We start from the raw sequence: 17,969 nt of genomic DNA, 5'->3' as shown, positions 1-17,969 counted from the left end.
TTGAGAAAAAGTTTTAAAATCTGTCTATAATATTTCCAAGGTATATGACCTTATATAAATAATTTAAACTTTATAAATAAGCCTCAATTTTCTATGGGAATGGAATTGAAAGCAGTACACTGAAGGTTGTCAGTAATGATTTAATGAATTAATATATGCAAAAATTTAAAATAGTAACCTATATAAAGTAAGTTGCTCTGTTTTGCTGTTACTGATTTTATTGCTGTTACCAAATATAAAACCTTGTTTACTTACATGTGGGTAATTCTAAAAGAAATATTTCTTGTACTATGCCAAAGCTAAATCCTAATTATTACTTTGTAAAGATCAAGTGAGCATTTTTAATGTATACTGATAATATTTTTCTTTTGGTTGAACAGTCATATTTCATGGTTAACAACTTTTGTGTGTTTGCTAAATGGCATTTTAAGGAAATATACTATTACCTTCCTTGGTGGATTGGCTATAACTAGGTCTACAGTTCATTACCTTACTGTGGTTCTGCAAAGAGCAAAGATTCAGATGGAATCTCTATTACTTATGTATCCATGTTTTTTTTGACAGATGAACCTTTATTTAAAAAATAGCACTTCAAATAAATTAAAAGGGCTAACCATCAAGTGTTCAAATTGTGAAGAAATAGTGAAAACCTAGAGACTCCAAGCTGCAGTCTTCTACCATCATTCTTTGTCCAATCACAATTGTCCACACATCTCAGCACTCCCACTCCTTTTTGCCCCATGAGATGAGGGAAGCAACTGCAAGCAGGAAACCAGACGGAGGAGAAAGCTGCATCTGACTGGAATGAACATTGCCACGTATTTGCTAATATGGGTTTCACTTTATGAGCAAATGTATTCTTTCAAAAATAAAAAAAAGGTGGAGAGGGAAGCTGTGTGTTTTTAGAAATTGAAATTATTTAGGGATAAAACACTAACTCTACTGCCTTTAATAGGCAATAGCAACTTTTTTTGCTCTGAAGTCAAACGCCATCCCCAGCTGAACCTTTGTGCTGCAAGCTTTTCAGGAGATGTTATATAAACTTTATTAAAAGAACAAGTTTAAATAGAGACCCTGGACTAGCCCAGTCTGTATTTTCTTTTCTTTTTTCTTTTTCTTTTTTTTTTTTTTTAATTTTATTTAAGGAGAAAAAGAAAAGAAAAACAGAAAAAGGGTACAAGTTATACAGAATTTCGGAAAGAATAAACAGTAGGAAATCACTAGTTAATAGATTACATATTGTTATCTTAGAAATAGTTGTTCAAGTTACAAAATTAAAGCATATAAAGTGGACTTTCAAACAGTGAGACTGCAAACGGTTTTGTTCAATGATCCAACAAAACTCAGTGATATGGTTATCCATCTTATACACTTAAATATACATGCAGTTATATCCTTTAGAGCACTTTCTTTTCCTTTCTTTTGTACAATGACAATTACACATTTTGGGTTTTATTACTCCCACAGTTCTTATTACTTTTTTTTGAAGAGAGTAAAACCAAAAGTTACATAACAGAACAGAGTCAGTCAAATCAAAAGGATGGCCATAATACATAATGTAAAAACAAAATACAAGGAATCAGCAATGGTTACCATACTGCCTCTTGCTATCTTAAAAAGAATTGCCTATATCATCAGTTATAATAAAATTAAGCAAAACAGTAAAGAATAAAACCAAAACATTGGAGCCATTACAGGACTTTAAAAGAAGATAACAGTCAACCAGAATGGGTGCCATAATTTTTTTTTTTTTTTTTTTTAAGACGGGGTCTCACTTTGCAGCCCAGGCTGGTCTCAAACTCGCAACGATCCTCCCACCTCAGCCTCCCGAGTGCTGGGATTACAGGCGTGAGCCACCACACCCGGCTTTGTTGACTATACTTTCGAACTTGGTACTATCAAGCAAAGCAGAATAAGGAAAAATCAGTCAAAACAAGATGGTGAGGGCAATACAGGGTTTCAAATCAAGTTACTAGGAAATCAAAGTGGGTTACTATAATGTATCCTGCTATTTTTTATTTTTCCCTTAATTAAAAAGATAAAAATAAACAAGTAAATAATTTAAAAAAGGAGATTGAGATAAAAGAGGGCATAACAACAAAACAGTGCAGGTCAAAGCATAACCATTTAAGCAATATAGTGTTTCACCACAAGATATCCTGCCATAAAAGTGGTTACCATGATGTCTCTTTCCTTGAAATCTTTGAGTATAACTTTGTATAAGGTAGCACCAAACATATCAAGACGATGTAAAACCATTCAAGAGAATGACAGTATTACAGGGTATTTAGAACCAACTATCAGAAAATGAACAATGGTTTCTATATAATCTCCTTATCTATAAAAGTTTTTGCTTATATTATCACATATAATAAAATCCAATAAGATACAACCTGTAAAGACCGATGTTATTCTTCTGTCCCCAGTCTGTATTTTCAAGTCCACATTCTTCATCTGAAGCATTGTGTCAGGGACACCCCTGAGTCCATATGTTTTCAAGTTCACAGTACATGGAACCAGTTTTTCTTTTTATTTTTTTTTCCTCACTCAGAGCAGCCACACACAGGGGGCCACTGATGCTGGAACTTTGGATGAAGGCCTTTTTTTACAAGGCCTGGCCAGAGCTGCTCAAGGTTTCTCCTCAATGAGAATCGATGCTATTATGCTGTATGGATGGGAAAAAAAGCACCTGGTATAGGTTTCATGAGATCCATTTGGATTTGCTATGTCCCAAACCTGTTGCTGAGTGCCACTTGTCCACCTCTTGTGCTGAACAGTCTGTGGCCTTGGAATAGGTCTCAATTTGAAGAACTGTTATTGGAAGCCCCAGAGGTTGATGCTCAAGCAGGGCTACTTGTGGAAACTGATTTTGGAATGTGAGCAATCAAGTAGGGGTCACAGGCCAACTGCTGGACATCAATGTGGTCCTCCTTTCAGTAGGCAAAGCGTCGTTGGATAAAAAAACCTTTGCTTCAGGTGTTACTACTGGCTTTGGTGGGAACCACACTTCAGTAGCTTTAAGAATAGTAGTCTCTTGTAGAATGTCCTGTTGGGACTGACTGTGGCCAAATGTTTCCTTCCATAAAGACACTGGTAGAAGATCACACCCACTGGCCAGACATCAACTTTATTTGAGATGTTTCATGGTTCTTTCCCAACCACAAAGCACTCTGGTGGTAATAAGAACCAGCACCTTGTGACATTAGTTCCATGCCATCCACTGAATTGTAGCTATCATCATCCATGATCTTGGAAAGACCAAAATCTGTAATTTTTCTCTCTCCACATGCTTACCATTTACTAAAAGAATATTACCTGGTTTGAGGTCATAGTGTATGATGGGAGGTTTTATTTCATTTAAGTATTATAAAGCATCCACAGTCTGCATAATAATGGATCGAGCTTCTTTCTCTGACATTGATTTATGCTGTTTCAGGTAGAAGTCCAGGTCATTTCCCTCACAGTATTCTATTATTGTACAACTTTGCTATTCTGGGGTGATCTAATTCTTTGTGAGTACAGTGTTCCCTACATGCATGCTTGTGGCAATTCTCCTTCTCATCTCTCCAGTTTTTATTTAACTGGTGAATTTGCACAGCTACATATCTTTGCTCTGTTAGATGAAATAAATGCCTTGTAAACTTCACTGAAACCTGCTCTGCCCAAAATATGTAACAACAAATATCTGTGATTCAGCATTGGCTGATCTTTAAATTATGAATTATCTTCGTTATGTATCATTTTTATGATACATTTTATGATAAGTGAATTTCTAACTCTTTCTAGCCTTTCCAGCTTCGCCTGGATCTCTGCTTCCTCCTTTTTCAGATGGCCAAATCTGAGTTTGAAGATTTTTTCTTGCTCATGGTGTTCTGCTACTGTTAATGTTTCATTTTTGGCTCCATTGGTCTTGCTTTTCCATTGTTTTTGCTCATTGGTTGCTGGAGGCGCCTGACCCATGGCAGGAGGTTTCTGCTTTGCTAACATTTTCTGCTGTCTTTCTATTTCTTGCTTCTGAGAATTTATCCTTTCCTGTTGCTTGATAAGATTTTGGAAAGCATGACCATCTGTCCATTGTTCAGTAAAGGAGGCCCCATGTCAGACACTAAAAGTGGCCCAATCTCAAGTGGTCCTGCATGTTCTTATCACTACATGACCTCTTTTCTTGTTTTGACCTTTTTGTAAGGAGTTTCTTGCTCATTGTGACCCACTTCTTTAATTGTTCTTTGTATTTCTCTAGCATCTTTTGCTGTTCGTCAATTTGCCATCTTAAATTACAGTTGGTTCTTAAATCATCTATTCTTCCTTTTTTCTTTTCTAAATCAGAATTCTTACTGTTTTCTAGTGCAGATGTTTTTTTTCTATTGTGAGGTCAGACTGGGTCTGTCTGTGCAAGTTGGAGATTTGCTTTTGGGAACTGCAGGAATGCTCTGCATTGCCAGATACTGTAGAAGAAGGACTGTTTTGTTGAGCTGATACAAAAGTGAAGCAGAGCCCAGCTCCCCTTTGTGCTAACTGCTCTATGTCAATTTGAGGTTTTGCTAATAGCACTGACATGAGGGCTGGCAGAGCAGATTGTTCCTCCAATGCCTCCTTTGCAGCACTGACATGTAAATCATAAAGGGGCTGCTTTATAAGGAATTGGATAAAGAATGTTGCATTGAGGATCTTGCAACTGGTGGAACACTTCTGCCAGGGCTGGTTCCTGGCCCACTTCCCAGAGAAAACTCAAAATAATCACTAATTTTATGTCCCCTAGGAGTGCCTTTCCCTTGGCTAGTTTCATATGGTTCAGCTTTTCTTTTCCGATTTTGCTGGTCGTTCTGCTTTTTCTCAGGAGTCTTTACCTCTTTATCACTTAAGGACCCCACACTGCACAAACTCTGGAAGACTCACTATTGGGTGGTCCTTGCATTTCTTGAGTGGGACAGAAAGGAATGGCCGAGGCACATGACCAACCAAAAAAATGGCTGAGAGCAGCAGGTACCAACAGTTTAAACTCAGATAGGTGTGGGACTGAGTCAATGAACAACTGTATGTATCCAGGCAAATCACTTAACTTCTATCTGCTCTGGTCTTCTCATCTAACTAACTCCAGTAAACCTGGCCTCTAATAATTCCTGCCGTCGGGGGTCCAGACTATGCAATTCTTCCATCATTTCTGCTGCCGCCACAGCTCCACACTCCTCCTGGAGGGGCTCCCGACTTGGGCAGGCCCAGGGCGGAGCTGGGGCCTCTCTGGAGTGCCACAAACTCCCGCTGTGGCAGTGGTCTCAGATGCAGGGCTACACAGGACAGGTGCGAGTGAGGGGTGTCGGAGGCCACAGATACTCAGCCAGATGTCTGACATGGGCCAGACCGGCCTCCTGTCGCGGGACAAAGGCCAAGAGAGGTGTAGGAGGGCCCAGGCCTGGCCAGAGGATGGGGGCCTGCTCAGCTTGGGTTTTTATGTTTTCAATTTTTAATATCTAAGCAGTGCTTATTTTCTTTCACTTTTCCTCTTAAAAATTACCTTTCGTGCTTTTGACACCTTATACTATTTTACTATTTAACCTCACTCCACCTCGCCAAATCAAACGGCCCTGAAATACTTGACTGATAAAAAGCCAAGTTGCAGTTTCAGCCTTGATCCATCTGGCTTGAAAGTCAATACATTAGGAATATAAATCTTTCCTACCCGAACGTATCATTGATAAAAAAGAAGGCAGGATACATTTGAGGTAACAGATATATTTAACCTGATTTAAACGTTGTACAATGTGTCCATGAAATGAAACATTGTATTTCATGAATATGTACTATGTTCATGCCACTGTGTATTAGTTAAAATAAATTTACAACAAAAGTTAACATAAAAGGAACAGAAATGAAGAACATGGAAAAGTGCAAAACTATAGAAGAAACCACTTTCTTTGCTATAGTTCTAAGAAAAAATGAACATATTTTAAACATATTTATCTCTTGAATCATAAGGTTTTTGCATGTGGTTAGCACAGGACACTTTAAATCGGTTATAGTGTACTCATTTTCAAGTATATATTTACCACGTAGGAACTTCACACATGTGCACCTTCCTTGTTTTATTCTATTTGATGACAATCATGAGTAGTTACAGTTACTTAAATCAGAAACAGGGAGCTCATTCTATCATCTCCCCTTACCACGTGATCTCTTAGCCTGGGTTATTCTTCACCATTCTACAACCCATTTTTCCTTAAACTATGATATTGCTTCCTTTGTGTTATATTTATTTCTTGCCTGCATCATTGAAATTGCCTTTAAAATTGTTCTTTTTGTTTCATCCTTATCCTTGTTACTTTGTTACTTACTTGGGTTTTTTTTTTTTTTTTTTTGAGGTACTAGGTATTGTACCTACAACCTCACCAATTCAGGACTATCACTCCACCTTTAAGTTATACCTCTGACCTAGACCTTTTTTATGTTTATTTATATTTTTAGATAAACCTCACTAAATTGCCCGGGCTGGTTCTAAACTTCTGATCATTCTGCCTCAGCTTCCCAAGTATCTGAGATTACAAGTATCACCTTACTTTTCTAGTTTACACTTGATAGGATAAGACAATATGACCTATCATTCAAAGTTCTACAATAGTTTGAAAATAGCCTAGGCAATAAAGTTCAAAATATGAATTATGCTATCCATGAATACTACTTATGTGTGTTTTCTTACACTGAGTCAAAGAGAAATGTCTTAGTAGAATTTTTGGAATCTGAACAGCAGTCAAATTCCACTAATAATATTTTGACAAGAGATGTTAAAGTCTATGTTTTATTCATTTTCTCTAAATATTTAATGTCTTTCAGAGTATTTATGGTATGGTTACTTTACATATTTATGTTTTGATGTTTCTACATGTTTTAACCTTATGTCTAGACTTTAACATTGTGTGGGTTAAGAAATAAATGTTTAAATTAACTATTATTTCTTCCACATAGGTAATCACTATTATTTTTATGACAGGTGAATATGTATGTGACCAATAAAAAGATAAAATGTACTAATATTAAAATATAAAGAATTATTTTTTCAGGTACCATAACATTGAATATTTTCCCCAACACACTGCTAAGAACAACAGCTCTTTAGTTCTTAGATTGTTATTCAGCAAGTAATTTGGTACTTCTGATATGAACTTAGCGATATTCATTGTTTGTGATACAAAAATGTACTTCATCCCTTCACACTATGTACAGGTTTTGGGTTGATTCTGAAGATGTTTTAGAGTTGCATCAGCAACGTTTCATTATTTCAGAAGTTTGCTAAGCATTGAAATGTGCAGATATACTTTTTCTTTAACCTCTGTTATATGTACATCCTATATATACCTGTGACATTCTGCTTGCTGCATCATGGAATCAGGTAGAAAGAAAAAAAACAAGAAACTGGATCTCATGTCTTGTTCTGGTTTTGTATCAGTACCTAGTGTTAGAGATATGGAGGAACTTAAGTTCTAAAACAGTATCATAGTGTACCTTTCTACTTATCTTCAACCCTCCCTATGGCAAGAAGAGTGATCTAGTTTATTAGTGAGTCTGGAATAAGAGGTGGGGGTAAATAGCTTAGTTCTCCTGGGTCTCGCTATTTTAATATGGAATATAGAGGAAGGACAAACAGTGTTCTGTACAGCCACCTAAATGTTCAGTGAAGTGTGCCTGGTTGTGTCTTAGGAACAATGTAATGTTCTGCAGCAAAACCTTATTATGTCTTTTTAATCATGTGTCATAATATTCATAAACACTCATTGAATGATTTCCCAGGTTTTACATTATTTAATGAAGATAAAGGAAATAAATGATTATGCTTATAATCTCATTGCAGTGTACTAGATAGTACAAAGAACTAGATATCTAAATAATGTACACATGCATCAAAATAAAGAAAAAATCCGAAATTTTTACATTTTTTTTATGTTCTATGTTTGGAAAAAAACCCAATAACGAAGTAATTTCAGTTACATTTTCCCCCTGGTTTACATTTGCTTTCAAAATTTAGTTAAGACTTTATATCACATACATATTCCACACACTGTTCACCTCCTGGAAATAAACATGAAGGTCATGCCACTGCACTGTTCACTATCCCAACAAGCAGTATTCTTCAGAGACCTCTACTCTTTAAACTTATAACATTCCAGGCTTTGAGGAAATGTAAGTGAGTTCATATTATTTTGTTTGCTCACTTGCTTGTACCTTATCTAATCTATGATGTATGATCAAACTATACAGTGAATGTTTAAGTTACAAAAAATTATTTCAGTAGAAGGTGCAGTACCATTAATGTTCCTCAAAATATTCCCTATTTCTTCAACCACAATTGTAAAATCATTCTTGTATTTTCTGAAGCAGTTGTTGAAATCCTCTTTCATGTCTCTAAGGTGTCATCAAAAAACGTTGAGAGCAACTGCCACGTACCATCCAATAGGAAGGCAGGTAAATGAACTGTAGAGGTGTATCCATGTCCACCTTATTCACCGCAACTGGCACTGTGCTATTTAAGATCCTTCTCCAACATTTAAATAACCATTACTGGTAAATTCTGAATTGATTCAGGACATTGAGGCAGCCATCATATCACCAGTAAGTACACTCGTGAAAAGATTTTCTGAAATTCCTTCTGAAAGGGACATGAGTGATAAGATTTGTGCATTTCAGACAGGGAATATTTTGAGGTATAATAATGTCAAAATATCTTTTCCTGTAATATTTTTAAAAATAAATTTTCATTGTAGCTCTCTTTTTTCTGGCCCCTTGCTGCCTTTTAGATCAGCTTCTTAGTCCTAATATGACAATGTAATCACTGTTTAATGCTGGTGACTTGGCAATGATATTACTGTGTATATATTATTACATGTGGTCTAGTCAAGTTAATTTATGGTGTGGATCATCCTCTAATAATGAATTGTAAATCACCAAATAGAGTGGTGTGTGTGTGTGTGTGTGTGTGTGTGTGTATGCACGTGCATCTTGAATATATTTTGCATTTTCTTAATGGCTACATTGCTAGCTCTTAGGATAAATTATCATATAAAATTAACTCTAATAATAGACTGCTCCTGTATTTTTCATCTTGAAAGGTGAGCAATAGCTTGATATGTCTCAAAACTAGGTTGCAGGGGTACCTGTGACCTAGAGGTGCAATAGACTTGAATTGACAATAGTGTGTGACTTACTCACTTTGAATGTGTATGATACTCCATTTAAATTTATTTTTCAGTGTAGCTTTAGAATTCTTCATCTTTGCTTATCAAAATATGGTTTATTTTATAATCAAGTAATGTCTGTTTTTAAATTATGTTGCTCATTTTCACAGGCTACTCTCATTACAGCAATACAGCTACTCTTAATAATGGTTTAATTTTTCATAGTCCCATAGCTTTGCAAAGTTTTAGATGTGGATTTAATCTCTTCTTAATAAGACCAGTAAAGAAATTTTTATTTTTATTATCCTTAACTCCATAACTCCTTAACTTTCATCAATAGCATAAGTTAAAGTGGAGGAAAAAAAAGAAAGAAAAAGAGAAAAGAAAAATATGGACAGAAGGTTGTAGCCAGACATGCTTTCACCAGAGCTGGTTCCACTGTGTGCAAAATGCCACTGAATCCGAAGATGCACAGTCCTGGTGAAGTTGTGGGTGGGCAAGCCCAAGGACCTTGGTGGGAGGATGTGGTCTGGTGGGGAGCAGAAGACCAGAGAATTGCAACAGCTCACAGTGAGTATGGGCAACTCAGTTCTCCCGCAGGAGTGGGTGATTAGCCAGGTGACATTTTGGAGTTGGGCAGGATAAGCCTAGAACCAGAATTGCAGCTGACTTCATTCAGCCACATCTAACACAGAGGAGATTGGTGAGAATTGCTTGGACTGAGTCCTGCCTCTGTGTGTGATCCAATAGCCAAGACCAAGATGTCCCTGAAGTTATCCCTAACTGGCCCACACCAACATGGTGAAGACTCCCAGTGGTTTACCAGCTCATAATGGAGGGGCCAGCCTGCCCTATCCCTGCTTGTACTCCAGCAGTTATGAGCAAACTGGGGAGGGCAGCAATCCCCAGTTTCATGCTTCAGAGAAAATAAACCAATACAGGAAGTGTCAGGGAGCCTCATTATCCACTTGTCTGGAAGAAACCAAAAACATGACAACAGGAAGAAATACAAGGCAGTCTCCAGCCTCCAACCCAAGCAGTACTGGCCCAGGACAGGTAAACACAGAAGAGACTTAGGGTTGTACATCTACAGTTTCTGAAGAAACATCATTTGACATAAAGAAATGTCTTCATGAAATTACAATAGAACTTTACAAGTAAAGGAAAATATAAGAAAAATAGTAAAAGAAATGCTAAGCACCTCTCAAGAAGACACAGATGGAAGAATGGAGGAGCATAGAAAAAGGAAGGAAACCTACAATGAAGAAAAAAAAATCTAGAATACATGGAACATTCAAAGAGATTACTAGGAAATTAAAAACTGCATTAAAACCTTGCAAAACTGCTTGAAAGAAACTAAAGATAGACTATCGAATCTTGAAGACAGGTCTGCAACTTGTGATCCTGAAAGGAAAGATCTCCTAACAATAACAAGGAAATAGGAAGTAACAATACAAAGGCTAGAAGATGACAAAGGGATCTATAACTTAAGAATAAAAATTGGAGTGAAAAAGCAGGGGTAAACACAAATGAAATACAAAGGTATTTACATAAATAATTAAAGAAAACTTCCCAAGCTTAGGAAAAGGAAATTATATTCAGATAAATGAGGCAAACAGAACCCTAGCCAGCTGTAATTCCGAGTCTTAAAAGAAAATAGCCTCCAATCCAGATTGATGCATCCTGCAAAACTATCACTCAAAATTAATGGAGACACAAGATGCTTCCATGACAAAGAGGAACTGGGGGAGTTCATGTCTACCAAACCAACCCTACAAAACATACTGAAGGACGTTCTAGAGAGAGAAAAAAGACAATGGTTTCAAAACCGGTGGCAGAGGGGGCTCACTGAACAGGACAGACATTGGAATGAAGGGGAAAAGTAGACAACCAATGGCAGAAAAATAGCACGACAGAGATCAGGCAGAGAAGGTTGGTCAAGATCACTAATATAGATGGCCTCAATACACTAATAAAAAGAAACACTGGCAGAGTGGATCAGGAGGTAGGGTCCATCAAGATGCTCTATATAAGAAATATAATTAACCTTTTGAAAGAGGGTCTATAGACTGAAAATCAAAGATGAGAAAACAATGCTCTGTGTGACAGGGAGCCAGAAAAAAGTGGTGGTAGCTTGCCCATCAAATGCAGATTTGTTGGAAAGACATGACAGTTTTATACAATGGGGAACTGCTCAGCTATAACGAAGGAAAACCTTGAGGCTCTCATAGGTAAATGGATATAACTTGAGATCATGCTCAGGGGTAAAAAGTTCAGAACCACTTAGGTAAATAGTGGATTGCCTCCATAATCTAAAACCTAAAGGAGTTAGTGGGACACAAAATGTACAATGCACCCTGTGAAAGTGAAAGAGGAGGAATTGTCTAAAAAGGAAAGGCACGTGATTTGAAACCCATATTGTTTTCATCGCTCTGTTCAGTTTGGTTATATTCTGTTCCAGTTTGTCTACTTGTACTAGATTTGATGGCATGGACAGCTATTCCAAAGATACCAGGATATACTGTGGTAACCATTTTTAATTTCCTATTAACCTAATCTGAAACCTTGTATTGCTTTCACTGTCTTGCTTTGACTGATTTTATTTGAACCTGTTTTGTTTGATAGCATCAAGTCTGAGATTATAGGCAACTACTCTGAGGACAATAAGATTCACTATGAAATCCGTTCTGGTTTGACTATGTTCTTTTTAAGTCCTATAATGTCTCCATGTTTTGTTTTTATTGAATCTGTTCTGCATGCTATGTTCAATTTTATTGTGCCTGATGATATGGGCAATTCTATTTAAGTAACAAGAGACATCATGGTAGCCATTACAGATCACTTTGCATTTTGGGTTTAAGTCATGTACCATGTCCATCATTTTGTTTTGACTGACCTCATTTTGTTTTTTCTCATTTGGTTTAATTCTCTTCAAAGTAAAAAAAAAGTAATACAAAAAAATAAATATATATTGACTATATTAATTTTGTTAAATATGCCTTTATTTTGACTGATTTAACATTTTTAATTGCCTAATGTAAAAGCTATTAAAGAATTTATCTATTTATTTGTTTTTTGAAGAGACTTCTTTTTATTTGACACAATGTGATCTGTTTGAAGTGAAATAAAGATAAAAACTATATTTTCTTGCATTGTTTCTATTAGTATAAAGACACATATTCTATTGTCCATCTATGTATGAAAAAATGATTTTTCAAAATTAATAAGTATCAAATAAACTAGTGCTTAAAAATCTAATCATAAGAATAATCATTGGATCAAGAAATTCTGCTCATTGAACATGACTTGAATTTAGAAAAATGAGTTGGAGAGAAGGCCCTAAAATAAAATTTCACATATTTTAAGTGTTAACTTCTCTAAGATCTTAGAAAACTTTCATTTTCTAAAAAAAAAAAACAATTCTAACATTCTGATTCAATATTTTTCTTTAATAAAATATTATTTTGTTTTAATTAAGGAAAAAGTGTGTCAAAGTTTAATTCAAAACAATGACAATAATTTCTATGGCACATTTCATGGGTACAGTGTGACATACTTTGTGTGTACATGTCCATTTAATTTGTGTACAGCTAAAGCTACTTTTAACTAATGCATTAACCCTAGAATTATTTTTACCTTATTTAAACATATTATGCACTGAAATGATTGAGGGTTAATTTAAATATTATGTTGTTCTACTATTTGGATTTTAAATAAATATTTTATGGAGAAAGATGACAAATATTTTCAACTCTAATTTTATTTGAGACCTTTGATCAATTCACTTACTATGAACATATATATCAGGCTTTCTAGAAAATTTGAATTTAAGCCACAGAAATTTATTATTTTATATTATGCTTTGAGTTAAGGGAGAGTTTTGCTGAAGGAATGTCCTCAGTATTTCATTTTAGACATGTTTAACTCCTAGATTCTGTATACCTTTGACTCATTTGAGAAAATAATTTTAAATTTTCAATCTCTTTTTTTCCTTATTAAAGGAGCTGCTTTGTGCCACCTCCTGTAATTTCAACTTCAGCTCTTATGCATTAGTTTGAAAATGGCTTTGAAATATTGAAAGAACTTTGAGATTTTCCAAGTTATCCAAAGAATTGGAAGAAATATTTAAAATTTAATTCTTGGACAATAGTTTTAATTAAATAAAAGTGGTTTAAAAAACTATAGTGCATGTTTTAATTAAAAAACTTCTACAGTAAAAGACATATTGCCATTAAAAAATGGAATGTGCTTGAAGCAAGTGGGAGCTTTTCTACTTGGAGGATGATTAATGACTATGTGCCTTTCACTATAATAAGCAGTTTTATTTAAATATTCATTGTGCCTTTTGATTATATGTCCTTGATCAAACGTTTACAGCAATTTCTGTGAAACAAAAATGTTACAGTCTGTTCTTAACCACCTTACTCACCCGATCTTCCAACATGTAGCTTTTTGTTATTCACCAAATTCAAACAGACCATGAATTATATTTTCAGTCAATTCAGAACACTTAAGACAACCAGGATAGAACAATTAAACACATTCACCTAAGACTTCTAGAATGGCTTCAAAAAGTGGCAAATGGGATAAGTATGTTTGAAGTGAGGCTTTTTGAGTGTGGGAGGTTAATGATGTGTGTTTTACTGTAATATATTTATTTAAAATGTAGTCATTATCCACATTAATACCACATATATTTCTAACCTTACATATATATGTATATATGTGTATATGCATATATGTATATATGTATGCACACACACACACACACACACACACACACACACACACACACACATATATATATATATATATATATAATTCATGCTTTCAGGTAAATGTGAAATTTTAGCATTGATAGTATCAAAACTATTTTGTGTCTATGATATTTCTTTATTTTCTAGGTAATTGCCTATATTTGTTGGATGTTCCAATTCTTTGCTCTTTAGAATACAGTAAATGATACAATGTACAAACAAATTTGGAAACTTTTTTCCTAAATTTGGTTTTCAAAAGAATTTAATAATTTTTTTCATCTTATAAACTTTTATAGTAATATATTTTATTATAAAGAATATAGTAGTATATATATTTCAGGAATTATTAAAAACTAAAGTAAAGAAAGGGAAAGATTCTGTAGTTATTTACAATAAGCTACTATACAGAAAAATTTATGTAAATATTCTTTGTTGAAGTCTATATGGTCATTATGGAACTTCACTGAACTACAATGAACTACTTTGAATATATATATATATATATATATATATATATATATATATATAGCACGCAGTGATACTTTGGCTTGTCATTTTTAATTTCTATACTTGTATGTCTATATCTTAGCAAAGAGTCTCAGCTCACTAGCACACTGAGCTATGTAGTAGATATAATGTGAATCAAAGCACAATTGCAAAAATGTCAAATATGATGAAAAAAGAGACAATCACTACAAAAGAGAATTCACCACGGTAACTCTTTGCAGTTCTCAACTCAGAGGCCTAGAAGCCTCATCAAAGATACAAGAGATGGAAAAGGCCTATTAGGTCATCAAACCTATCCCCTCACCAAAGGGGGGAAAATGAGTTCAAGCAACCCTATCTGTTGGCTTCAAACCAAATTCAAGATAGAAAGACCTTGCTGCTGCTCTTGATATATTATTTCATGACACTGGATGTCATTTATACAAAAAACTGAAATGAATTGTGTGCCCCAGTATCCTGGAATCATAGAATAGACTTTGAGAGCTGGAAGGTACCTGAGCCCAGCCTCCTCATTTTGTAGAAAAGTACCCTAAGGACCTGAAAGGTTAAATGACTAGTTCAAATGCACAAAGCCACTCACAGCTGGACTAGTGATAAAACCAAAGTTTCTAGAGACAACTAAACTGGTGTTTCTAGCAAATAATCCTCTTTAGAAAAAAATCTTGGTAACAGTCTTTTCTATACACTGTATTTAACAAATCTGGATTTGGCTTATTTCTTACAATGACCTACTTTTAAAATTCTGACTTTGAAGACTTTATGTCTAGATTTTTTACTTTCAAATCACTAACTTCCAGAGTTAGTGACTTCAATAGCAATTTATATCTTACATACTAGTATCAAATCAATCTATAGATTTTTAACATCTTTCTTAGATGACTACACATTAGAAAGAAATGAAAATAAAATCACATTTAAATTTAAAATTTTTTATGCATTATTCCCCCACCCTTTCTTAAGGAAATATTAGAAAAATTCTATTATAATACATTTTATTATTTTACTAATGGATAATTGGGAAGATAGGTAGCCTCAGAAAGGCTTAGGCATTGCCTGAGGGGCTATGCACCAAACTTGATTCAGTAGATGGTACAGCATCAGATGACTGCAGTGCCCAGACCACAAAACTCAGGATAAGAGAGCAGCTTCTATGTATCTCAAGATCAGAGATGGCCATGGTAATAAAGGATCAATAAAATGAGACTTTATGATTTTTAAGAGAAGTTAGAATTTCTAATTTTTAGAAGAAACGTTCTTGATTTTGAAATACTAGGCAGGTTCAATATAGTCATTCCGGATAATTGATCTGGTCAGCTAATAACATATTGTTACAGGCACTTGTATTTTATATGTAACAAGGTGAAAGAGTTATAATAATTAGACGTTCTCATAAGAACTGAGAAAACTGAGGCCGTGAGTTTATTAATTGAATAGTAACAAGTGAATGGCAAAATGAAAAGCTGAGTTTGACAATTCTTTCAATTAGTTTATTTGCTACTCCTTCCACAGAAATTATTTTACTTGCTGCTCCATCCACATTTCATGCAAACTCTTAAAATATGAGATTTGATTCATGTATTCCTATTTTGTTTCATAATTTAACTATTCTTCATTTTTTCTTCAGGAATTTATTGATGTTTTCAGGCTAATGTTAAAAATTTTAATTAATAACTAATTTTTGGTTTTCTAACAGTATCCATGATAAACATAGATTCAGGGTAAGATTCTTTTATTTTGAACTTATTCTGCTGATAAGAAATTTGTGTTTCTAGATCTACTGAAAGACAAAATAGGTTGAAATCTGGAGGAAATAAGAGTAGACAAAGAGTCCATGAACAAAAACCAAACCGCACGGGAAAGTATTTCAAAGAATCAACAATTGGGATTTCATCTTATTAAAAAAGTTTTTGGACATCAAAAGAAACCACCACCAGAGTGAAAAGAAAACCCAAAGATTGGGGAAAAAAGTTAGCCACTTGTTTATCTGAGGATGAAGGAGTTTTATCTAGAATGTATAAAATATTGAACAAATCAGGTACCCTGAATTCAAAGACACAGCCCAAAAATGGGCATCTGAAATGAGTATGCAATTCTCAGATGAAGAAATACAAATGCAAAAATAATAAAATTGTGCAACATCATTGATAATTCAAGAAATACAAGTTAAAATAACACTGATTCCACCTCACTCCAGCAAGAATGACTATCATCAAGAAATCAATCAATAACGAATGCTGGAGGGACTCTGTGGAAAAAGAAGCCCATCTCCACTGCTGGTGGGAGTGTAGACTGGTACAACCACTTTGCCAATTATTGTGAATTTTCCTCAAAAAACTAGGATTAGAGGTTCCATTTGACCCAGCTATTCATCTCCTGGGTATTTTCCCAGATAACTTGACATCATACCACAGTGATATATGTGTACCCATGTTTGTAGCTGCACAATTTGTAATAGCCAGATCTTGGAAACAACCCATATGCCCATCAACTGAGGAACAGATGAAAAAGATGTGATATTTTTATACAATAGAATACTATTCAGCCATAAAGAATGATAAACTTGATTTTACAGGTAAATAGATACAACTAGAAACTACATTCATAAGTGAAATAAATTAGACTTGCATGTTTAAACATAAAATTGTCTTGATAGTGTAAGACACTCAAAGAGTAAATATGATCCAAAAGTTATGATAGATATACTAAAAGGGAAGGAAATTGCATTGTTTAATCAATCTTTCATGCTTTTATCTGATAGCAATCATAGCAAAGATAAAAATATGCACTATAACAACCTTTGTTACATTCCTATCATCTTGATTGGAAATCTTATATAGCTATTATTTTGTTGTTGTTGTATTTGTTACATTCCTATCATATTGATTGAAAATCTTATATAGCTATTATTTTGTTGTTGTTGTATTTTTTTGTTCATTTGTTCCCTCCTTGATTTTTCTTTTATTTCCTCTTTAAATTAAAAATAGTTTTAAATAATTTAATATTCACCAGTCCTTAATAATGAAGACAGCATCTGGAGTTTTGTAGTTTTTAGTTGAGTAGTTCTCAAATGTTAGAGAACATTAGCTCTCAAAACTTCTTACAAGGCTTTGTAAAATACACATGCTGAAGTCTACTCTTAAAATTTTGATATAACAAGACCTGTGGTAGGCTGTGTAGTGCTCGACTGTTTGCTTGTTTAACATGTTCCTAGGTAATTTTGATGCTGTTTCTTTGGGAATAATGCTTTGAGAGCCATAGTTGTGCAGAACTGGTATATTTCTAGCTATACAATATGTAGGCAATCAGACACTTTTTTGCAGTGCCAGGAAGCAGTAAAAAGAAACTATGATGAAATTTATTGACTGAGAATATAACTCTGTTAGTGTGTGTTCAACGATTTGATAAAAGTACTACTTTTAAATAATCCTAATAACTGCTTACATTTTTATCATCCTTACTTTGTGTCAAGGTATACTCCAGGTATCTAATAAAATCACTTTGTCTTCATAACAACTCTATGTTTGTAATTCACATTTTATAGTCA

At 34.5% G+C, this 17,969-nt stretch overlaps 1 long non-coding RNA gene and 1 pseudogene across 1 annotated transcript in view; one reads left to right on the top strand and one right to left on the bottom strand.

Moving 5' to 3' along the window:
• Positions 1-2,798: 2,798 nt before the first annotated feature.
• Positions 2,799-4,813, bottom strand: LOC100726906 (serine/threonine-protein kinase tousled-like 2; annotated as a pseudogene).
• A 3,625-nt stretch (positions 4,814-8,438) lies between these two features.
• The window catches only part of LOC134477776 (uncharacterized), a 30,530-nt gene continuing 20,999 nt past the window's right edge, over positions 8,439-17,969 (top strand). Inside the window, exon 1 of the long non-coding RNA XR_010049964.1 lies at positions 8,439-8,598. This is a non-coding gene — a long non-coding RNA (uncharacterized LOC134477776). The remainder of the gene's footprint in view (positions 8,599-17,969) is intronic.

Source organism: Cavia porcellus, unplaced genomic scaffold (assembly GCF_034190915.1).
Source record: "Cavia porcellus strain 051 isolate PalLab524CR breed Dunkin Hartley unplaced genomic scaffold, mCavPor4.1 scaffold_10, whole genome shotgun sequence".
NCBI classification, from domain to species: Eukaryota; Metazoa; Chordata; class Mammalia; order Rodentia; family Caviidae; genus Cavia; species Cavia porcellus.
Note: the sequence above shows the minus strand (reverse complement) of the source record. Positions and strands in the feature narration are given on the sequence as shown.